This window comes from Triticum urartu, chromosome 4A (assembly GCF_056163025.1).
Source record: "Triticum urartu cultivar PI428250 chromosome 4A, HENAU_Tu73, whole genome shotgun sequence".
Lineage (NCBI taxonomy): Eukaryota > Viridiplantae > Streptophyta > Magnoliopsida > Poales > Poaceae > Triticum > Triticum urartu.
In genome coordinates, this window is record NC_141876.1 from 233,554,890 (window position 1) to 233,580,315 (window position 25,426).

Consider the following 25,426-nt stretch of genomic DNA (forward strand, 5'->3'; position numbering starts at 1 on the left):
ATGAACATTTTGATATATGGCATGCACAAAACGGACCTACGGTCATGAAGTTATGATGCGATGAACAGGGGATAAAAATAATGCAGTGGACAGGGACTTCATGGAATTTATACCCTCCAAAAATTGGACGGGACGGATCGGGACGAGGAGATTCGGGGGACGGAGAGCCGCGTTTGGATGGATGAACCGGTGGATCTCGTCCCACATGGATGGATCCGACAGGTTCGGACTACGACGAGGGCGGCGGCCTCTGGCGAGGGGCGGCGCGGTGGATCTGGCGAGGAGGTGGTGAAAGGGCCGGTGAGCTACAGGCGACGCGCGTGGAGGAGCGGAGCGGCGCGGTGACGGAGGCGAAGCGCGGTAGGTGGCGGCAGGCGGTGGTCGGCGGCGGCGGCGCAGGAGGAGTCGGTGGGCGCGGGGCGGAGGTGAAGCGCGGCAGGCGGCGGAGAGCCGGCGGGCGACGACGCGGCAGGGTGCCTGCCGGCGCGGGCGGCTGGGATCCGGGCCCGGGCGGGCCGGCCTCGGGTCCCACAGGCCGCGGGCGGTGGAAGGGAGCCAGTGGGGTGAGGTGGTGGTGCCTCGTTGGCCAGGAGCGGCGGTGGAGGTGATGTGGCGGCATCGGATTGGCCGGAGCGAGGTGGCGGCGGCAGTGGACGCATCCGATGCGGGATGGACGTGTCCGGCGGCGCGAGGAGGGAGATGGCTAGGGTTAGACTGCACGAAAAATCCGGGAGGAGCACATATTTATAGGTAGGAGGAGTTTGGAATGTCCAAATGGAGAGCGGTTTTTGGCCACGCAATCGTGATCGAATGGCCGAGAGGATGGAGGGGGTTTGGATGGGTTCGTGTGCTGACTTGGAGGGGTGTTGGGCTGCAACACACACGAGGCCTTTATGGTTCCACGGTTAACCGTTGGAGTATCAAACTGACTCCAAATGACACGAAACTTGACAGGCGGTCTACCAGTGGTGTACCAAGGCCGCTTGGCAAATCTCGGTCCATTTCGATAAAGTTTAATAGCTACTCACGAAAAGAGGGAAAAGGGGGCGCTGGAGGACGTAGGAGTGCCGGGTTGCAAAACAGACAATGGGGAAAATGCTCGGATGCATGAGACGAACACGTATGCAAATGCGATGCACATGATGACATGATATGAAATGCATGACATGGACAAGATGCAAAACGAAGAAAAAACCCAACCATAAGGGAATCTCATAACTTAATGCTGAAAATGGCAAGAGTCGGAGTACAAATATGGAAAGTTGTGTCTGTGGTGTTACATGACGCCGCCTTGGGCTCCACGGTGACCACCGTCTTGCCGTCCTAGTGGTCTTGGTCTTGTTGCACCGATATGGAAACCTTTTCCTGATGCCTCGAGACTCCTCACCTGCGCTTGCCCCTTTAGCACCAAAGAGGAAACGAGGACACTACGCACGCTCTGGTGCCAGCCTCGCGCCCGCCTGGTTCCGATTGTCATGGCTTGCGTCACAGGAACCTCACAAGGTGCCCCTCGCCTTGCTCTCTCTGCCCCTCGCAAGCCAGCCTGGTGAAGCCTCCCCTGAGGCGGTCTTGTGTCGTCCGCCTCACGAGGCTTGGCCCCTCGCGAGGGTCTTGAATGTTTGCTGGTGAAGATGGGACGTACGAGGCCGCTGGTGGAGCCACGCTGCGGGCCGCATGCGGGCAAGTCTGGGGACCCCTGTTCCCAGAATGCTGACATCTTCCACCAATCAAAATATTTAGTAGACCACCACATTATTAGTAGTATTTCCCCATGTATATGGTAGTAGTCAGAGCACTGTAATGACAGTTAGATCGATTGTATGCCCTTGCTTGAATTTTTTTGGTGTGATATGATTGTGTTTGTCTCATGTGCATATGGGTATTGTTTTTTTCTCACTAGAACTCATTCTATTCTAATATCTCCCCTCTAAACCCATTAGATGCCTTCGAGACATGACCCCGGATTTGCCTTCCCACCGGAGCTCACTCAGTCGATCCAATAGCAGAATACACTGATGCAGTTGCTAGTCCAGAACCAAGGAAACAATAACAACAACCCACCACCACCACCTCCAATTGACAACTTAGCCCGTTTCCTGAGGTTACAACCACCGGTGTTTTCCAGTAACACCGAGCCCATAGTTGCTGATGACTGGCTACGAAGGATTGGAAGGGAGTTGACCACCGCAGGTTGCACAGATGTTGAGAAGGTGCGTTTTGCCGCACACCAATTGGATGGACATGCAGCCTCATGGTGGGAGAATTACACAGCCACCTTCCCTATAGCCAATGTTACTCGGGAGCAGTTTTAGCAAGTGTTCCGTACTGCTCATGTCTCAACTGGAGCTACCAATCTGAAGAAGCGTGAGTTTTGCAACTTACGCCAGGGTAACCGTACTGTGGGGTAGTACGTGTATGAGTTTAGCAAGTTAGCTCGTTATGCCCCAGATGATGTGGCCACAGATGCCGCGAAGCAGGAGAAGTTTATGGAAGGGCTGGATGATGAGATCAGTATGCAGTTAATGGTGGCAACATTTAACAACTACAAGGAGTTGGTAGATAAGGCTCTTATGATTGAAGGGAAGCAATAACAAATTGAGAGCCGCAAAAGGAAGAATGGACAAGGGAAGTACAATTCAAGAGCTCAGCAGAAGCCTCGTTTTACCCCGAACTCGGGAGGATATACCCATAACCATGGAGGCCATACCCACAATGGAGGAAGTTCTCATAACCACAGTGGCCCTAAGAATGGGAATGGGAGTGGAGCAAGCAATCAGAACCGCTCTAACTCAGCCACACCCGCCAAGAAGGACCAAAGTCACATTACTTGTTTCAAGTGCGGGAAGACTGGATACTATGCCAATGAGTGTCCTGAACTCAAGAATGGAAATGGCAATGGAAGCTCGGAGAAGAAGCCAAACCCTTTCAACAGGTGACAAGTGAACCACGTGAACATGGAGGAGGTTGAGGAGCAGCCAGATGAAGTTATCATTAAGTTTTTGGTTAAGTCACTTACTGCAGTCATTCTTTTTGATATTGGTGCATCACATTCATACATTTCAAGGGGATTTGTGGATAAGTATAAGTTTCCCACCAAAGTTCTTAGGACACCTATGTTAGTAAGCTCGCCAAGAGCGGAGTATATGGCAAGCCAAGGATGTTTTCAGGTGCCATTAACCATATGTAGGCATGTTTTCCCCTCAGACTTGATAATTTTGGAATCACAAGGATTGGATGTGATACTAGGTATGGATTGGCTATCGATGTATGGAGGAAACATCGATTGCGCTAGTAAGTCAATTCTGCTCACCACACCGGATGGAAGAAGGATTAAGTATGTATCTAGGCATGCACCAAAGAGGACTCATGTAAATTCCCTCACGGGAGTTCTTCAGGAGTAAGTGCCCGTAGTGAAGGATTACCCGGATGTATTTCCAGAGGAACTACGAGGCATGCCGCCGGATCGGGACATTGTGTTTTTGATAGAGCTGTTGCGAGGCACCGGACCAATATCGAAGAGACCATACCGGATGCCCGCAAATGATAAGGAGGAGATTAAGAAGCAGATTAAGGAATTATTGGAGAAAGGTTATATTCGCCGAAGTTCGTCACGATGGGGAGCCCCAGTTCTCTTGGTTGAGAAGAAAGATAAATCTTTGAGAATGAGTTGTTGATTATCGTGCATTGAATGAAGTGATGATCAAGAACAAGTACCCACTGCCGATGATGAATGATTTGTTTGACCAGCTGCAAGGAGCTAAAGTATTTTCCAAGATCGATCTTCGATCAGGATACCACCAGCTGAAGATCTGAGAACAGGATATACCTAAGACAATTTTCACCACAAGGTATGGGTTATATGAGTACATGGTTATGTCATTTGGATTGACTAATGCCCCTGCCTATTTCATGAGTATGATGAATAAGGTGTTCATGGAGTTCTTGGATAAGTTTGTCGTGGTGTTCATTGATGATATTTTGGTATACTCGAGGAATGAAGAAGAACACAAGGAGCATTTGCGTTTAGTTCTTGAGAAGCTTAGAGAACGTCAGTTATATGCCAAGTTCGGCAAATGTGAGTTTTGGTTGAAGGAAGTTGGATTCCTTGGACATGTTATATCAGGAGAAGGTATAGCAGTAGACCCTACTAAGGTTAAGTCAGTCGCTAAGTGGTTGGCACTCACCTCAGTTGGAGAGATCCGCAGTTTTCTTGGACTCGCGGGATATTATCGGAGATTCATTGAGAATTTCTCTAAGATTGTGAAGCCTATGACGGAGTTTTTGAAGAAGGACACCAAGTTCAAATGGACAGATGAATGTGAGGCAAGCTTCTAGGAGTTGATGAAACGTTTGGTTACAACCCCAGTGCTGATTCTGCCAGATATACGCAAGGATTTCAAGTGTATTGGGACGCATCTCGCTTAGGACTTGGAGGCGTACTTATGCAGGACGGAAGAGTTGTTTCATATGCCTCACGGCACCTTCGACCGCATGAGTTGAATTATGCCACTCATGATTTGGAGTTAGCAGTCGTAGTGCATGCACTCAAGACCTCGAGACATTTTCTTATCGGAAATCATTGTGATGTGTACACGGATCATAAGAGTTTGAAGTACATTTTCACACAGAAGGAGTTGAATCTCAGACAAAGGAGATGGTTGGAGGTTATAAAGGATTATGATATGAAGCTGCACTATCAACCAGGCAAGGCCAATGTCGTAGCAGACACTTTGAGATGGAAGAGTTATGCCAATACCCTCGTAAGCGGAGGATTGACAGGGAGTTAACTGAATATCTCAGGGAGCTACATTTGGAGATAGTCCCTAGAGGTTTTGTTGCAACATTAGAAATTCAGTCGACATTATTGGGAAAGATTCGAGAAGCTGAGAAGGATGATAAGGAAATTGCTGAGATAAAGGAGAAGATGGGCAAAGGAAAAGCCAAGGGTTTCGTGAGGATGAGCACGACACCTTGTGGTTTGAGGACCGTGTTTATGTGCCCAATAATGCGGAGATCAAGAAGTTGATACTTCAGGAAGCTCCTGACTCGCCATACTCGATACACCCGGGAAACACCAAGATGTATTTGGATTTGAAGGAGCATTTTTGGTGGACTGGTATGAAGAAGTATATTTCCAAGTATGTAGCCGTATGTGATGTATGTTAGAGAGTGAAGGCAGAACATCAAAAGCCAGCAGGGTTACTGCAGCCTATGCTGATACCCGAATGGAAGTGGGATAAGCTTGGCATGGATTTTATCACCGGATTATCCAGGACCCGATTGAAATATGATTCTATCTGGGTAGTGGTGGATTGTTTGACCAAAGTGGCTCACTTTATCCCAGTGACGACCACCTATACAAGTGCGAAGTTGGCCAAGATATATATGACCAAGATCGTATGTCTGCATGGAGTTCCGAGGACCATCGTATCAGATAGAGGAACACAGTTTACTTCAAAGTTTTGGCACCAGCTGCAGCAGACTTTGGGTACCAGGCTAGAGTTCAGTACAGCCTTTCATCCGCAGATAGATGGACAGACCGAGAGAGTCAATCAGATTCTAGAGGACATGTTGAGAGCTTGTGCGCTCGATTATGGATCTAGTTGGGATGATAATTTGCCCTACGCAGAGTTCTCTTACAACAACAGTTATCAAGCTAGTCTGAAGATGGCACCATTCGAAGCATTGTATGGAAGAAGGTGCAGAACACCGTTGATGTGGGATGAAGTTGGAGACCGCCAGTTGTTCGGACCAGATTTGATCAAAGAGTCCGAAGAGAAGGTGATGTTGATTCGAGACAGACTGAGGGTAGCTCAGTCCAGGCAGAAGAGTTATGCAGACTCAAAACGCAAGGAGGTAGTCTATGAAATCGGACATATCATATCTTCGGGTGTCACCCCTGCGAGGAGTTAAAAGTTTGGGAGTTAAGGGAAAGTTAGCCCCGAGATTTGTAGGACCATGCCAAGTTTTGGAACGTATGGGAGAAGTGGCCTACAAGATGGAGTTACCCAAAGGACTGTCAGGAGTTCATGATGTGTTTCACGTTTCCCAGTTGAAATAGTGCCATGCAGAAATGGCCGATATCCCTCTGAGAGAAACAGTGCCCCTGGAAGCAATGCAGTTGGATAGTGATTTGACCTATGAGGAGAAACCAGTGAAGATTCTCGAGTTTGCCAACCGAGTCACACGCAGTAAGGTTATCGAGTTTTGCAAATTTCAGTGGAGCCACCATACCGAGGATGAAGCCACCTGGGAACGAGAGGATGATCTATGGAAAGACCACCCACACCTATTTTCTAGCCAACCCGAATCTCGAGGGCGAGATTCACCTTAAGGGGGTAGGTTTGTAACATCCCAAATTTTCAATTTGGAATGTTATACATAGGTCATCATATGCATATCATATTTTATTTGCATTTTTGCTTTGTGATCCTAAATTCCTAAGCAACTCAAGGACCCACAGAGAGAGTTGGGGATTTTATTGTTTTCATATTTGACTTTTCTCAAATATCAAAACAAGGATGACTTTGGTTTTAATTATTTTTCTCTTCGAAAATATTTCATATTAAAAATATATGAGAGGAGATAATATGACTTCTCCAAAACAAATGAAATATTGGAGGAAAAATGTTAAAATCAAATAAATTATTTTATTTGGATTTTATTGCTATTTTATTTCAATTAGAAAAAATATGCATTTTTCAAAATTACATTTTTAGGCCAAGAAAATGTTCAATTAGTTCTAAATATTTTATTTAGACGGTGAATTTTTTTTTTTTTGCATTTTAGATTTTTATTTTTATTTATTTAGGATTTTTCCTTTCGGCGGAATTGTTTAAAAAAACTCTTCGCCCGTCTGGGCCGAAGGCCCAGCCGAGCCGACCCAAGCCGCGCGCGCCGCCGCCTTCCCCCGCAGTGGGAGTCCGCCAGCCCCGCCGCCGCCGTCGGCCGTGTTCGCCTCGGACACGCCTCCCGAGGGCTTGCCCCCTCCCGCAAGCAGCCGCCTCTCCCCCCTTAAAAGCCGAGAGCAGGCCCCCTGGGACCCCAAGCCGAAGCCGCCGCCGCCCGCTTCGCCTCCCACTGCCGCTTCCGAGCCGCCGCTGCTCCGCCGCCGCTCCGCCGTCCGCGCCGCCGACGCCACCCCACCCCGCAGCCCCGCCTCGCCCGCGCCGTGGCCGCCTTTGCTGACGCAGCCACTGCGACGGATATCGCCGGAACCGTGACATTGACCCTGCCCATTGACTGGTCGTTTTTTCTTCTGTTAACCCCATTTTTTTTAGTTTTGCGGTTTATTGTTTTAGATCAGTTTTTTGTCGGTTTATTCTATTTAGCGGACGTTCGTACATTCGTTTTAACGAACATTGTTCGCCGGTTAGGTTCAGACAGCGAACATTCGTTCATTAGTCTTTTCTTTTTATTTTATTTTCGGCCAGGGACCTATCCGTGATTATTTTTATCGTGGATTAGCCCCTATACTACAAACCCTCGCTGTTTCTTAACTGTTTGTCCAAATCCAGTGAAACCAACGCCAAAATCTTAATCTTGAACCCCTCTTTCTGTTTAATCAACTTGAAAAAAGTTTTGAAGATTTAAAATTTGGTTTATAGCAGATTTGAATTCGAAGTTCTTTTGATCGTAGTTTCAGTTCCGTACCTTCGTTTTGATCAATTCTTTTTGCCAATCGAACCACTTCAGTTGAACTTTTAGATTGGATCTTCTTATTTGAGTTTTACCCTTGCATCTCTACTTGAGTGCTTATGTATGCTATTGTTTGATTGTGATAGAATTCCCGGAGTGCGCAGCGTGCTACTACAAGTCACTAGGTTTTGCGGATCATCAGCAAGGCAAGTAACACATTGATCATACCCCTTTATTACCCCGTTTTTATGCATTAGATACAACCCCTCCAACATTGCATGAGTAGGATCTCTTAACATGTGGGTTTTGGGAAGTATATGATGAGGTAGAACTTATTGCCCTTTTATTATCAAACCCTTGGGAGTTACTTCTACGTTATGCTATTATTGCCATGCTATGCTAGTAGACGTGGATTGGGTTTGAGTGTATCCATGACAGATGTGAGATTGTTAATTAATGGTTTACTTAAGGTGGGTACTTAAACACACATCTGGACGGTTTGGTTGCGGGAACCTAGGGATATACCAGTGCTGTCTGTCAGATTTCGGGTTTCGGCAGACCCTTGAGGTTCGAACACTGGGGTGCGCGCGGAGATTTCGCCTCTTACCTACCTGCACTCCTCCACCTTACTAGGATCTAAACTAAGGAAAGAACAACACAAGAGACACAGGGTTTATACTGGTCCGGGCCACCGTTGTGGTGTAATACCCTACTCTAGTGTGTGGTGTGGTGGATTGCCTCTTCGGCTGATGATGATGAACAATACAAGGAAGAACAGCCTTGCGAGGGTCTTCTCTTGGCTGGGGCGATGAACTACTGGGAGGAACTCAGTCACCCCTCTCTCTCTCTACCTGATCTTCTCTATCTTTCCAACTCTCTGGCCAGCTCTTTTTTCCCCAGCCTCTCTTTTGCTCTATGGGTGGCTGGTCCTATTTATAGAGGCCCTGGTCCTCTTCCCAAATATCGAGCGGGAAGGGAGCCAACAATGGCGGGCTAATTTGAAGAGGGACATCTAGTATCAACTATCTTGACAAAAGTAGTCTTCGCCTGCGCAAAGCTCTGGTGATGACGCCGTCTTGGGCTCCACGGTGACCTCCGTCTCGTAGTCCTCCTGGTCTTGGTCTTGTTGCACCAAAAAGGCAACCTTTGTCGGATGCCTCGGTACTCCGCGGCTGCGCTTGCCCCCTTTGCACCAAAGAGGAAGGGAGGACGCTGCACGGGCTGGCACCCGCCTAGCACCCCCGGTCGTCATGGCTTGCGTCACGGCCACCTCGTGAGATACCCCGCCTTGATCTCTCCGCCTCCTCGTGAGCCAACCTGACGAGGCCGCGCCTGAGGAAGCTCCACGTCGTCCGCCCCGCGAGGCCTGGCCCCTCGCGAGGGTCTTGGGTTTGTGTTGGTGAAGATGGGTCGCGCTGGGCCCCCCTTTGAGCCACGCCGCAGGCCGCAGGCAGGCAAGTCTGGGGACCCCCATTCCTAGAACACCGACACTGTCCTTTTTGGTTCGCCACTCAGGCTCAAAGGGATCATAAGATTATTCATGCTAGAAACTTCCGTGTGCAACCACAAGTTATTATGGGCTATAGAATAGTTGAGTATGTTGCATGACCTCTTTCAGTGGTGGGATAGAAGATGTAGGGGAAAGTAGGTGTAACTGTCCACCCAGAGTAAAGAGTTAATGTTTCTGAAAGACTATGTCTCGGTCATCTGTTTCTCAAACACCCTGTAGTGCGAGAAAACTAACCGAGGAGATCGAGTCTTGTGGGGAAAAGTGCGCAAACCTCTGCAGAGTGTACAAACTAATCATGGTTAGCCGTGTCCCCGGTTATGGACATCTTGAGTATCTGGTTCTTGAATTATCATGTTGATCTCATCACTGTAAACTAATTTTGTTGGGTTATTAATTACTTGTTTAATTGGGATTGAGATGGGGATTTACCATTCTCAATGTTTATCAACTACCATGATAGTTAAATAAAATATATTCCTTTGTTGTAGGGAAAAATTGGCTTTTCGCAAAAACATTATAACCATAGAGCCTCCACCAGCCATATATGCATCTAGTGATAGCATTTATTCTGTTCATTGCTCTACTGTGTTTTCTTGCCAGCATATTCCATATGTTGACCCATTTCGGGCAGCAACATATCATGTTGCAGACTTTTCATACGAAGAGTAAGGTGCGCTAGGTCATTTTCGTGCAGTCAGCTATGCCGTTGGAGTTGATGGACTCACTTTATCTTCCAAGCCTTCCGCTATTATCTTATTTAGATGGCCTTAAGCCATATTTATTGTAATAAGTTCTCTTTTTAGACATTCGATGTAATAAGTGTTTGATTGCCACTCTGTTATAAATCCTTCAAGTACTGTGTGTGTCAGCATTACCGGTCGAGGGATGATACTTAAGCACAGAGATTTGACCGTTTGAGGTCGGATCGCTACAGGAAACCGGAGGATAAGCTCGCTACTACCTCATCACCACGACTACCTTCACCACCAAAGGAGACTTGAGTTCATGGTATGGGCACTCCCCTTGGCTTGTGCCAAGCTTGGGGGAGGTGCCCCGGTATTGTATCACCACCATTATCTTTGCCTTTATTTATGTTAGTTTGATCTTTAGTTATCTTTTGTATTAGTTGAATAAAAGTTTAGTTCAATATTTCTTTGAGTGTTTTGCTTAGTGATCTATTTATCTATGTAATTGTGTGTGAGATATGTAATAAAGTTTAGTTCAAGTTTTGCTTTCTTTACTTTTATGTTCTAATAAAAAGAAAGGAAAGTAAATGAAAAATATCATATACTAATCTTATGGTAAGTAATGACATCACATAAGGAAAAGTATAAGTGGTAAAATTTATTGGAGATTGACAAACATAGCATTGGTCAATGATGTAATTCATGAAAGAATTAACTAGGGAAGAGAAGATTCACATGAAAATACACTATCTTGGACATCTTTTATGATTGTGAGCCCCCATCAAAATATTGTATGCCAAAATTGTTGACGTTGGACAAGGAAGACAACATAATGATTTATGTTTGTTCATATTCACACAGAAGTTATATTGTCATAGATCCTTTAACAGGCGGTGCTTGCTCGCTATCTTTGCTAGCCAAAAGCTCCACACTAAGTAGAGATACTACTTGTGCATCCGAAAGCCCTTAAACCCAAAATCTTGTTTTGAGAGTCCACCATACCTACATATCAATTTAGTAAGATCCTTCAAGTAAGTTTTCGTTGATGCAATAAGGCAATAAAAATTGCTTCTAAATGTGTTAGATCATTTAGTGTAAGAGAAAATTGAGCGTTGTACGAACTTGTGATGGCAAAATAATAAAAGCGACAGACTGCATAATAAAGGTTGCTATCACAAGGGGCAATATAATGTGACGTTCATTTGCACTAAGATATTGATCATACAAAAAAATCACATGGCAACCTCTACTTCCCTCTGTTAAGGGACTATCTTTTACTTTTTATGTATTTACTTTTATGCAAGAGTCAAAGTATTCTTCCCTATTCCCTTTTATTCTCTCTTTTTGCAAGCATCATGTGGTGAGGAAAGATCTAGGCACATATATCCATTTGGATACAGGTGAGCATGAGTTATTATTGTTAACATGACCCTTGAGGTGAATACGTTGGGAGGCAAAACTATAAGCCCCTATCTTTCTATCTGTCCGGTTGAAACATTTTGCTTGTGTGTATGCGATGAGTGTTAGCAATCATGGAAGACTATATGATGGTTGAGTATATGGACTTGACAAAAGGCTCTGATACGAGACCCTTCCTGAAAAGATGATGACTTGTAGTTGCAAAGTTCACTAGGAACGTAGTTTGTTGGTTTTCAATAGAGTTTATGCTTTTACTTCATTGTTGTGATGAATTGTTACTTGTTCATGAGAAGTTATATGATAAAAGTTATGTGATAAAGTGTGTCGCTGTTATAATAATATGCACGATGCTTCTATGCCCGTAATTTGTCTTTATCGACACCTCTCTCTCTTTCTCTAAGCATGTGGACATGTTTTCGATTTTGGTTTTTGCTTGAGGACAAGCGAGGTCTAAGCTTGGCGGAGTTGATGCGTCCATTTTGCATCATGTTTTCCTACTATTATTTACAATATTTTTATGCATAATAATGCTTTATGGAGTAATTCTAATTCCTTTTCTCTCATAATATGCAAGGTTTAAACAAAGAGGGAGAATGCCGGCAGCTGGAATTCTGGACCTAAAAGCTTCGTGAGAGTCACCTATTCCGCACATCTCCAAATGAGATAAAAAATTACGGAGAATTGTTTTGGAATATATGAAAATTATTGGAGAAAATAACTAACAGAGGGGGCCCACTAGGTGGGCACAACCCACCTGGGCGCGCCTGGCAGGCCAGGCACACCCTGGTGGGTTGTGCCCTCCTCGACCCACCTCTGGTGCTCTCTTCTGGTATATAAGTCATTTTTACCTAGAAAAAATAAGAGAGGACTTTTGGGAAAGAGTGCCGCCGTCTTGAGGCGGAACTTGGGCAGGAGCTCTTTTGCCCTCCGATGGATCGATTCCGTCGGGGGAACTTCCCTCCCGGAGTGGGAAATCATCGTCATCATCATCACCAACAACTCTCTCATCTTTGGGAGGCCAATCTTCATCAACATCTTGAACATCACCATCTCCTCTCAAACCCTAGTTCATCTCTTGTGTTCAATCTTTGTAATGGAACATCAGTTTGGTACCTGTGGGTGACTAGTATTGTCGATTACAACTTGTAGTATATTACTATATGGTTTATTTGGTGGAAGATTATATGCTCAGATCCATTAGACTATTGAACACCCCTCTGATCTTGAGCATGATTATAATTTGTGAGTAGTTACTTTTGTTCTTGAGGTCACGGGAGAAGTCATGTTGCAAGTAATCATGTGAACTTGATATGTACGTATTCGATATTTTGATGATATGTATATTGTGATTCCCTTAGTGGTGTCATGTGAACGTCGACTACATGTCACTTCACCATATTTGGGCCTAAGGGAATGCATTGTGGAGTAGTTATTAGGTTGCTAGAGTGACACAAGCTTAAACCCTAGTTTACGCACTACTTCATAAGGGACTGATTTGGATCCAAAAGTTTAATGCTCTAGTTAGATTTTATCTTAATATTTTTCTCATAGTTGCGGATGCTTGCGAGGGGGTTAATAATAAATAGGAGGTTTTTTCAAGTAAGAACAGCACCTAATCACCGGTCCGCCCACATATCAGATTATCAAATTAGCGAACACGAATCAAACCAACATGATGAAAGTGACTGGATGAAATTCCCGTGTACCCTCAAGAACACTTTGCTTATTATAAGAGACCGTTTTGGCCTATCCTTTGCCATCAAAAGATTGGTCTACCTTGCTACACTTACCGTTACCATTACTTGCTTGTTACAAATTATCTTGCTATCAAACTACTCATTACCGACAATTTCAGTGCTTGTAGAGATTACCTTGCTGAAAACCACTTGTCATTTCCTTCTGCTCCTCGTTGGGTTCGACACTCTTACTTATCGAAAGGACTACAATTGATCCCCTATACTTGTGGGTCATCAATGAGCACCTCACCAAAATTGAAGCTGGGATGGCGAAGGAGGAGGTGGCTGAAGACGCATGTCGCCGCCACGAAGAACAGGTCACGATATTTCTCCTCTAGGATTGCGGGAAATATGCCCTAGAGGCAATAATAAAATTGTTATTTTATATTTCCTTATATCATGATAAATGTTTATTATTCATGCCAGAATTGTATTAACCGGAAACTTGATACATGTGCGGATACATAGACAAAACATAGTGTCCCTAGTAAGCCTCTACTGGACTAGCTCGTTAATCAAAGATGGTTATGTTTCCAAGCCATAGACATGTGTTGTCATTTGATGAACGGGATCACATCATTAGGAGAATGATGTGATGGAAAAGACCCATCCGTTAGCTTAGCATGTTGATCATTAAGTTTTCTTGCTATTGCTTTCTTCATGACTTATACATATTCCTTCGACTATGATATTATGCAACTCCCGGATACCGGAGGAATATGTTGTGTGCTATCAAACGTCACAACGTAACTGGGTGATTATAAAGATGCTATATAGGTATCTCCGAAGGCGTTTGTTGGGTTGGCATAGATCGAGATTAGGATTTGTCACTCCGAGTATCGAAGAGGTATCTCCGGGTCCTCTCGGTAAGGCACATCATGATAAGCCTTGCAAGCAATGTGACTAATGAGTTAGTTGTGTGATGATGCATTATGGAACGAGTAAAGAAACTTGCTGGTAACGAGATTGAACTAGGTATGAAGATACCGACGATCGAATCTCGGGCAAGTAACATACTGATGACAAAGGGAATAACGTATGTTGTCATTACGGTTTGACTGATAAAGATCTTCGTAGAATATGTAGGAACCAATATGAGCATCTAGGTTCTGCTATTGGTTATTGATCGGAGAGGTGTCTCGGTCATGTCTACATAGTTCTGAAACCCGTAGGGTCCACACGCTTAACGTTTGATGACGATTTTGTATTATATGAGTTATGTGATTTGGTGACCGAATGTTGTTCGGAGTCCTAGATGTGATCATAGACATGACGAGGAGTCTCGAAATGGTCAAGAGGTAAAGATTCATATGTAGGACAATAGTATTCGGACACCGAACATGTTCTGGGGGTACCGGGTAAGTATCGGGTCGCTGGAAAGGGTTCCGGGCAACCCCTGGCAAGCTATATGTGCCTAATGGGCCAATAGATGAAACACACCATCCACTAAGGGGCTGGTGCGCCCCCCATATGGGCTGGACAAATTGGAGAAGGAAAGGAAAAAGGGAATGGGATTCCCCCTTCCCCCTCTTCCCTTCCTACTCCGAATAGGAATAGGAAAAGAGGGAGGCCAAATTGGGAGGACCCCAAGTAGGATTCCTCCTACTTAGGGCACCCCCTTGGCTGCCTACCCTCCCCTCCAACCTATATATATATATGTGGGGGCACCGCTAGAACACAGATCAACAATTGTTAGCCCTGTGCGGCGCCCCCACCATAGTTTACGCCTCCAGTCATATTGTCGTAGTGCTTAGGCGAAGCCCTGCGCGGATCACTTCACCATCACCGTCACTGAAACTCTTCCTCGACACTTTGCTGGATCAAGAGTTCGAGGGATGTCATCGAGTTGAACATGTGCGGAACTCGATGGTGTCGTACGTTCGGTGCTTGATCGGTCAGAACGAGAAGAAGTTCGACTACATCAACCACATTAACAAACGCTTCTGCTTTCGTTCTATGAGGGTACGTGGAGACACTCTTCCCCTCTCATTGCTATGAATCTCCTAGATAGATCTTGCGTGAGCGTAGGAATTTTTTTGAAATTTCATGCTACGTTCCCCAAAAGTGGCATCCGAGCTAGGTCTATGTGTAGATGATATGCACGAGTAGAACACAAAGATTTGTGGGCGGTGATAGTCATACTGCTTACCACCAACGTCTTATTTTGATTCGGCGGTATTGTTGGATGAAGCGTCCCGTACCAACCTTACATGACCACGTTCATGAGACCGGTTCCACCGACAGACATGCAACTTGTTTTGCATAAGGTGGCTGGCGGGTGTCTGTTTCTCCAACTTTAGTTGAATCGAATTTGACTACGACCGGTCCTTGTTGAAGGTTAAAACAACAAACTTGATGAAACACCGTTGTGGTTTTGATGCGTAGGTAAGAACGGTTCTTACTAGAAGCCCATAGCAGCCACGTAAAACTTGCAACAACAAAGTAGAGGACGTCTAACGTGTTTTTGGAGGGCATGTAGTGATGTGATATGGTCAAGGCATGATGTGATATACGTTATTGTATGACATGATCATGTTTTGTAGAAGTTATCGGCAACTGGCAGGAGCCTTATGGTTGCCGCTTTATTGTATGAAATGCAAACGCCATGTAATTGCTTTACTTTATCACTATGTGTTAGCAATAGTTGTAGAAGCAATAGTTGGCAAGACAAATGACACTACGATGGAGATCAAGGTGTCAAGCTGGTGACGATGGTGATCATGTGGGTGCTTTGTAGATGGAGATCAAAGGCACAAGATGATGATGGCCATACCATGTCACATATTTTGATTGCATATGATGTTTATCTTTTACGCATCTTATTTTGCTTAGTACGGCGGTAGCATTATAAGATGACCCCTTAACTAAATTTCAAGGTATAAGTGTTCTCCCTGAGTATGCACCGTTGCGAAAGTTCTTCGTGCTGAGACACCACGTGATGATCGGGTGTGATAGGCTCTATGTTCACATACAACGGGTGCAAGACAGTTTTGCAAATGCGGAATACTCGGGTTAAACTTGACGAGCCTAGCATGTACAGACATGGCCTCGGAACACTGGAGACCGAAAGGTCAAACGTGAATTGTATAGTAGATATGATCAACATAGAGATGTTCACCATTGAAGACTACTCCATCTCACATGATGATCGGACATGGTTTAGTTAATTTGGATCACGTGATCATTTAGATGGCTCAAAGGATGTCTATCTAAGTGGGAGTTCTTAAGTAATATGATTAATTGAACTTAATTTATCATGAACTTAGTCCTGATAGTTTTTGCATATCTATGTTGTAGATCAATAGCTCGCGTATAGCTCCCTTGTTTTACTTTTTATATTTTCCTATAGAAAACTAAGTTAAAAGATGATAGTAGCAATGATGTGGACTGGGTCCATAATCTGAGGATTATCCTCATTGCTGCACAGAGGAATTATGTCCTTGATGCACCGCTAGGTGACAGACCTATTGCAGGAGCAGATGCAGATGTTATGAACATTTGACAAGCACAGTATGATGACTACTTGATAGTTTAGTGCGCCATGCTTTACAGCTTAGAACCGGGACTTCAAAAATGTTTTGAACACCGTAGAGCATATGAGATGTTCCAAGAGCTGAAAATTGGTATTTCAGATTCATGCCCGTGTCGAGAGGTATGAAACCTTTGACAAGTACTTTGACTACAAGATGGAGGAGAATAGCTCAGCCAGTGAGCATGTACTCAAAATGTCTGGGTACTACAATTGCTTGAATCAAGTGGGAGTTAATCTTCCAGATAATATAGTGATTGAAAGAGTTCTCTAGTCACTATCACCAAGCTAAAAAAATTTGTGATGAACTATAATATGCAAGGGATGGCAAAAACGATTCCCAAGCTCTTCGTGATGCTGAAAACGGGCGAAGGTAGAAATCAAGAAAGAGCATCAAGTGTTGATGGTTAACAAGCCACTAGTTTCAAGAAAAAGGGCAAGGGAAAGAGGGAACTTCAATAAGAATGGCAAGCAAGTTGCCACTCTCGTGAAGAAGCCCAAAGCTAGACCTAAGCTTGAAACTTAGTGCTTATACTACAAAGGGAATAGTCAATGGAAGCAGAACTACCCCAAGTATTTGGCGGATAAGAAGGATGGCAAAGTTAACAAAGGTATAATTTACATACATGTTATTTATGTGTATTTTACTAGTGTTCACCCCAGGGTATTTGATACCGGTTCATTTGCTAAGATTAGTAACTCGAAACTGGAATTACAGAATGGACAGAGACTATTTAAGGGCGAGGTGACGATGTGTGCTGGAAGTGATTACAAGGTCGATAAGATCACCATCGCATACTCCCTCTACCTTCGAGATTAGTGTTCAACCTAAATAAATGTTATTTGGTGTTTGCGTTGAGCATGAATATGATTGGATCAAGTTTATTGCAATATGGTTATTCATTTAAGTCAGAGAATAATTGTTGTTCTGTTTACATGAATAAAACCTTCTATGGTCATACACCCAATGTAAATGGTTTATTGAATCTCGATCATAGTGATACACATATTCATAATATTGATGCCAAAAGAATGCAAAGTTGATAATGATAGTGCAACATATTTGTAGCACTGCCGTTTAGGTCATATTGGTGTAAAGCGCATGAAGAAACTCCATGCAGATGGGCTTTTGGAATCACTTGATTATGAATCATTTTGATACTTGCGAACCATGCCTCATGGGCAAGATGACTAAAACTCTATTCTCCAGAACAATAGAGCGATCCAATGACTTATTGGAAATAATACATACCGATGTATGTGGTCCGTTGAGTGTTGAGGCTCGCGGTGGGTATCGTTATTTTCTGGCCTTCACAGACGATTTGAGCAGATATGGGTATATCTACTTAATGAAACACAAGATTGAAACATTTGAAAAGTTCAAGAAATTTCAGAGTGAAGTGGAGAATCATCGTAACAAGAAAATAAAGTTTGTACGATCTGATCGCGGAGGTGAATATTTGAGTTACGAGTTTGGCATTCATTTAAAACAGTGTGGAATAGTTTCAGAACTCACGCCACCTGGAACACCACAGTGTAATGGTGTGTCCGAACAATGTAGACGTACTTTATTAGATATGGTATGATGTCTCTTGCCGATTTACCACTATCGTTTTGGGGTTATGCATTAGAGAAGCTGCATTCACGTTAAATAGGGCACCATCTAAATACATTAAGACGACAACGTATGAACTGTGGTTTGGCAAGAAACCTAAGCTGTCATTTCTTAAAGTTTGGGGTTGCGATGCTTATGTGAAAAAGCTTCAGCCTGATAATCTTGAACCCAAATCGGAGAAGTGCATATTCATAGGATACCCAAAAGAAACTGTTGGGTACACCTTCTATCACAGATCCGAAGGGAAAATCTTTGTTGCTAAGAATGGATCCTTTCTAGAGAAGGAGTTTCTCTCGAAAGAAGTGAGTGGGAGGAAAGTAGAACTTGATGAGGTAATTGTACCTTCTCTCGAATTGGAAAGTAGCTCATCACACAAAACCGTTCCCGTGATGCCTACACCAACTTGTGAGGAAGCTAATGACGATAATCATGAAACTTCGATAAAGTTACTAACGAACCTCATAGGTCAAGCAGAGTACGTTCCGCACCAGGGTGGTATGGTAATCTTTGTTCTGGAAGTCATGTTACTATACGATGACGAACCTACGAACTATGAGGAAGCGATGACGTGCCCAGATTCTGTGAAATGGCTTGAGGCCATGAAATCTGAGATGGGATCCATGTATGACAACAAAGTGTGGAGTTTGGTTGACTTGCCCGATGATCGGCAAGCCATAGAGAATAAATGGATCTTCAAGAAGAAGACTTATGCTGATGGTAATGTTATTGTCTATAAAGCTCGACTTGTTGCAAAAGGTTTTTGACAAATTCAAGGTGTTGACAACGATGAGATTTTCTCACTCGTAGCGATGCTTAAGTCTGTCCAGATCATGTTAGCAATTGCCATATTTTATGAAATCTGGCAAATGAATGTCAAAACTTCATTCCTTAATGGATTTCCTAAAGAAGAGTTGTATATGATGCAACCAGAAGGTTTTGTCGATCCTGAAGGTGCTAATAAAGTGTGCAAACTCCTATGATCCATCTATGGTCTAGTGCAAGCATCTCGGAGTTGGAATATACGCTTTGGTAAGGTGATCAAAGCATATGGTTTTATACAGACTTATGGTGAAGCCTGTATTTACAAGAAAGTGAGTGGGAGCTCTGTAGCATTTCTAATATTATATGTGGATGACATATTGTTGATTGGAAATGATATAGAATTTCTGGATAGCATAAAAGGATATTTGAATAAGAATTTTTCAATGAAAGACCTCGGTGAAGCTACTTATATATTGGGCATCAAGATCTATAGGGATAGATCGAGACGCTTAATAGGACTTTCACAAAGCACATACCTTGACAAGATTTCGAAGAAGTTCAAAATGAATCAGTCAAAGAAAGGTTTGTTGCTTGTGCTACAAGGTGTGATGTTGAGTAAGACTCAAAGCCCAACCATGACAGAAGATAGAGAGAGAATGAAAGTCATTCCCTATGCCTCAGACATAGGTTCTATAAAGTATGCCATGTTGTGTACCAGATGTATTGTATACCTTGCCATGAGTTCGGTAAGGGAGTACAATAGAGATCTAGGAGTAGATCATGGGACAACAGTCAAAATTATCCTTAGAGGACTAAGGAAATATTTCTCAGTTATGGAGGTGAAAAGGATTTCATCGTAATGAGTTACGTCTATGAAAGCTTTGACACCGATCTGGATGACTTTGAGTCTCGATCTGGATACATATTGAAAGTGGGAGCATTTAGCTAGAGTAGCTTCGTGCAGAGCATTCTAGACATAGAATTTTGCAAAATACATATGGATCTGAATGTGGAAGACCCGTTGAATAAACCTCTCTCACAAGCAAAACATGATCACACCTTAGTACTCTTTCGGTGTTAATTACATGGAGATGTGAAATAAATTACTAACTCTAGTAAACTATTTCGGTGTTGGTCACATGGCGATGTCAACTATGGGTGTTAATCACATGGTGATGTGAACTATTGGTGTTAAATCACATGGCGATATGAACTAGATTATTGACTCTAGCGCAAGTGGGAGACTGAAGGAAATATGCCCTAGAGGCAATAATAAAATTGTTATTTTATATTTCCTTATATCATGATAAATGTTTATTATTCATGCTAGAATTGTATTAACCAGAAACTTGATACATGTGTGGATACATAGACAAAACACAGTGTCCCTAGTAAGCCTCTACTAGACTAGCTCGTTAATCAAAGATGGTTAAGTTTCCTAGCTATAGACATGTGTTGTCATTTGATGAATGGGATCACGTCATTAGGAGAATGATGTGATGGAAAGACCCATCCATTAGCTTAGCATGTTGATCGTTAAGTTTTCTTACTAGTGCTTTCTTCATGACTTATACATATTCCATTGACTATGAGATTATGCAACTCCTGGATACCGGAGAAATACCTTGTGTTCTATCAAACATCACAATGTAAATTGGTGATTATGAAGATGCTCTATAGGTATCTCCGAAGCTGTTTGTTGGGTCGGCATAGATCGACATTAGGATTTATCACTCCGAGTATCGGAGAGGTATCTCTAGGCCCTCTCGGTAATTCACATCGTGATAAGCCTTGCATGCAATGTGACTAATGAGTTAGTTGCGGGATGATGCATTACAGAACGAGTAAAGAGACTTCCCGGTAACGAGATTGAACTAGGTATGAAGATACCGACGATCAAATCTCGGGCAAGTAACTATCACAGCCGTAGAATTGTTTGCAATAGTTGCATAAGAGAGCATCCATGCATCATGTCTAAATTCTGAAACTTGAATTGAGGTTAGTTGAAACCCTCAGAAATCACTTCAGAAATAATCAACGTTAAAAATCTTTTCAAATGAGTCCAAGGAAATGTTCCTATTATTCTGTAAAAATATTGGCAAGAGGTAAAATTCAAACTAATATTTTTAGGAGACAGAAATATTTATTTTTGTCCATTTGAGTTAATCCAATAATTATTTGCATTGGATTCATATTTGCTATATATTTAATATGATCCAATAATTCTAGAAAAATGGTGAGTGGCTCTGAATATATTATATCTAGCCAAATGATAATTTCCAGAATAAAAAATGGTTTGGTCTCTGAACTAAATCTAAACAGAATAGCAAAAATAGAAAAACAAAAAAGGAAAGGCCTACCTAGACTTACCTGGCCGGCCCAGTGGACAGCCAGCTCACGAGGCCCAGGCGCCAGTCACCCCTAACCTCCTACCAGTAGGCAGGAGGGCGTGTTGCCGCGGCGCGCGCGCACGCGCTCGGCCAGCTCCTGGTTGCCGTTGTTGCTAGGGACGGCATTCAGTGCCACGACACCCACCTGACCCCCCTCTCGCTCTGGACCCCCTCCTCCTTCTCTGCTCTCTCTCTCTCCCGCGAGCGACCACGAACACCCAAGAGCGCCAACAAGCACCACCGCGGCCATCGTCCACCCCTCGCCTCGTCGATACTTCTGGAAGAACCGCTGCACCTTGCTCTTCGTCTCCACCAACCCACGTGACGCCGGGTGCACCGCATCATCGTCCCCACCGCCTTCATCGCCGCATATGTCCGGTGATAACCGCGGTCAATTCGTCGTCGGCAACGCGTCCCCGCCCTCGCTCTCGCGCTCATTGGACTCACTGTGAGCCCCTGCCCCGATCCCCTCTTCTCCCCCTCGCGTTCGCATGCTCTAGCCCCATCCCCCGCCATGGCCGAAGCTCGCCGGCGCTGCGTCTGTCATCACCGTCGGTAGCAGCCCCGTCTGGCTAAACCGAGCACGCAAGCGTGCTCAGGGAGCTCCCAGGAGCCCAACGCGGCCATCAGCTCGCTCGCTAGCGCACTGTAGTCCTCGCGCCCGTGGAGCCGTAGCTCCAGCCACCGCCTCGCTCGCTTCCGACGCTGCTCCCGGCCACCCCGCAGCCTCCCACGTGATCACCTGGATGCGCGCGCGGATGGGCATCCCTCTGGTGCCTCCAGCGCGTCATGCCGACCCCTGTAGCGCCATCCCGAGAAACTCCGGCGATCCTCCGCCATCGGGTTTGGTCACCGGCGTCCAACTCCAATGGCCGGTGATGTGGCGTCGTCATTAGCACCTAACTAACCCCCCTAGAGTCAATGACATGTGGGACCACTGCTGTTTAAAACATGGGTTAAGTTAAATAACCCCCTATTAACTCTCTATTTCACTGACACGTGGGCCCCGCCCCAGTTTAAATTTAGGTTAGACATAATATTAGTGCTAATTACCCTATTAAGCAGTTGAGACACTGACCTATGGGGCCAACCCCCTTACTAATTAGTTTAGCTTAATTTTATTTTAGATTAGCCATTGAGTCGCTGACCACTGGGACCCACTGGTCAGGTTTGACCTGGTCAGCCTCAGTTGAGTCGCCGACATCATGCTTGCACAATGCTGACGCAGTTAATAATTTTCTGGATTAAAAATAATCTAGGAAATTCCAGAAAATGCCCAAAACTTCTAAAAATCATAGAAAATTATCTATAACTCCAAATGAAATAATTTATATATGAAAAATTATCAGAAAAATTCAAGGAATCCATCTGTACCATTTTCATGCATGTTTGAGCAAGTTAACCTCACTGTTTAGGATGAAACATGATTAGGGCAAATTTCATAATAGGCTTGGAGTTGGAATTTGATGTAGTTTTGAATTCCACTTCAATTAAATGACTTTCTGTTGCATTAGCCCAAATCACAGCATATTGCCATGTCATGATCATGCATCATATTGTTGCATTGCATTGATTGTATTCTTTCTATGCTTGCCGGTGATTGTCCCCCCCCCCCCGATAGACGTGGTTCCGACGATTGATCGATGACACCGATGAAGAACTATATTATCTTCAGAAGTGCCAGGCAAGCAAAACCCCCTTGTTCATTCCGATACAAACCCACTCTCTCGCTCCTACTCTCTTTTACTACATTAGGACAACAACGTTTCAATTGTTACATGCTGCGATAGCTGAACCCCTTTCCTCTGCATGACCTGTCATTGCCACAGTAAATAGATGAAACCCACTAGCATGAGCAGGAGTTGTTTGAGCCCTGATGTGCCTACTCATTCATGTTTGTTGTCATGCCTGCTACTGCTTAGAGTTGAGTCAGGTCTGATTCATCGGGGATGAATTGGAATGTGGTGAACATGTCCTACTGTTGAGAGCTAAGTGTGTGAACACAATTTGGTAAAGGTAGCGGTGAGAGGCCATGTAGGAGTACATGGTGGGTTGTCTCATTGCAGCCGTCCTTAGGAACTGAGTTCTGTGTTTGTGATCCATGAACAGTTACTACCACACATTGGGTTCCGGTAACTCGACCCCTCTCAGCTTATTAATCAACTCGATCTCTGTCCAGGAGTTGCAACTAGTTTCTGGTGTTTGTAGGTAGTGTTAGTAGTCTACCAAGTGGCACCCGGTACAGGTGGGCTTGGGACAGACTAGGCAGAGTGGCCCAGTGTACCAAGTGGCACCCGGATGGTGGGCTTGGGAACCCTGTACACATCGTTTGGGGCCGTGAGCGACACCTCGGCCGGATCTCCTTGCGGATGGAACCCGAATAGGCGATAAACCTGGACGAGAGACTTGTGTGGTTTGTCAGATCGTGGCCGACTCCCTCGCCCGGCTTCCGCTTGAAGGTTGCCGAGGTACATGACGTGTACAGGGCGATAAGTGGCAAGAGCGTGTGAGAAGAAGTACACCCCTGCAGGGTTATCATTATCTATTCGAATAGCTAGATTCCTCGGATATGGAAACTTGGACCCCTTGCATAGTTCATAGACAAGTGAAAGTGGATACTCTAAAACTCGCAAGATAAGCGTGAGTGCTATGGATGGCGTTCTCGCAGGGAGACGGGAGCGGATCCATAGTGGTGTATTGGTATGGTGAATTTGTGGACTCGTGTGCGCCACCTCAAAAGAGTTACTTGCAGTCGTAGTTCAGGATAGCCACCGAGTCAAAGCTGGCTTGCTGCAGTTAAACTCCACTACCCCTTTGTTGATACAGATGCATATGTAGTTAGTTCTGATGTAAGTCTTGATGGGTACATTTGTACTCATGTTTGCTTAATTTATGTTTTGCAGAGAGACTTCAGTCTCGCTAGTAGTTCCACGTGGACTTCGACGTTTAGCTTGTTACCTCAGCTATGATCTTGTACCCTTGGGAGGGTCCTGTAGATAGTCAGGCTTCTGAGCCTTCTTCATTTGTAGTTGTCTGTACTTAGACAAGTTAAGCTTCCGCATGTGCTTGTTGCTTGTATGCTCTGTATGTTGGGTCATGAGACCCATGTTTGTAATATCTTGCTCCTCGGAGCCTAATGAATAATACTCTGAGTCGTAGAGTCTTGTTGTGATGCCATGTTGTATTGCACATATTGAGCATATTGTGTGTATGATTGAAATGCTTGGTATGTGTGGGATCCGACAACCTAGTTGTTTATCCTTAGTAGCCTCTCTTATGGGGAAATGTAGTCTTGTGCTTCCATGAGCCATAGTAGTCCGCTACAGCCCGGTTCACCGGAGTCCTGCTAGCCCAGCACTACTGCTCCGGAACACTTGACTGGCTGGCATGTGATTCACTTTGTTCCTGTGTCTGTCCCTTCGGGGAAATGTCACGCGGTGACATCCGGAGTCCTGCCTAGCCTGCTACAGCCCGGTTCACCGGAGTCCTGTTAGCCCAGTGCTACAGCCCAGATTCACACGCTGCTGACCGACATGCTCGATCTTGATTCATGTATGCCTGTCCCCGTAAGTTAGTGCCACTTTGGGTTCATGACTAGTCATGTCGGCCCAGGTTCTCTGTCATATGGACGCTAGCGACACAATCATATACGTGAGCCAAAAGGTGCAAAGAGTCCCGGGCCATGGTAAGGCGACACCCGTGGGAATACCATGCGTGAGGCCACAAAGTGATATGAGGTGTTACCGGCTAGATCGATGTGACTTGGAATCGGGGTCCTGGCAGGAACATATCGATGACAAAGGGAATAATGTATGTTGTCATTATGGTTTGACCGATAAAGATCTACGAAGAATATGTAGGAACCAATATGAGGATCCATGTTCCGCTATTGGTTATTGACCGGAGAGGTGTCTCGGTCATGTCTACATAGTTCTCGAACCCGTAGGGTCCGCATGCTTAACGTTCGATGACGATTTTGTATTATATGAGTTATGTGATTTGGTGACCGAATGTTGCTCGGATTCCCGGATGAGATCACAGACATGGCGAGGAGTATTGAAATGGTCAGGAGGTAAAGATTCATATATTGGACGATAGTATTCGGACACCAGAAGTGTTCTGGGGTATCAGTACATATCGG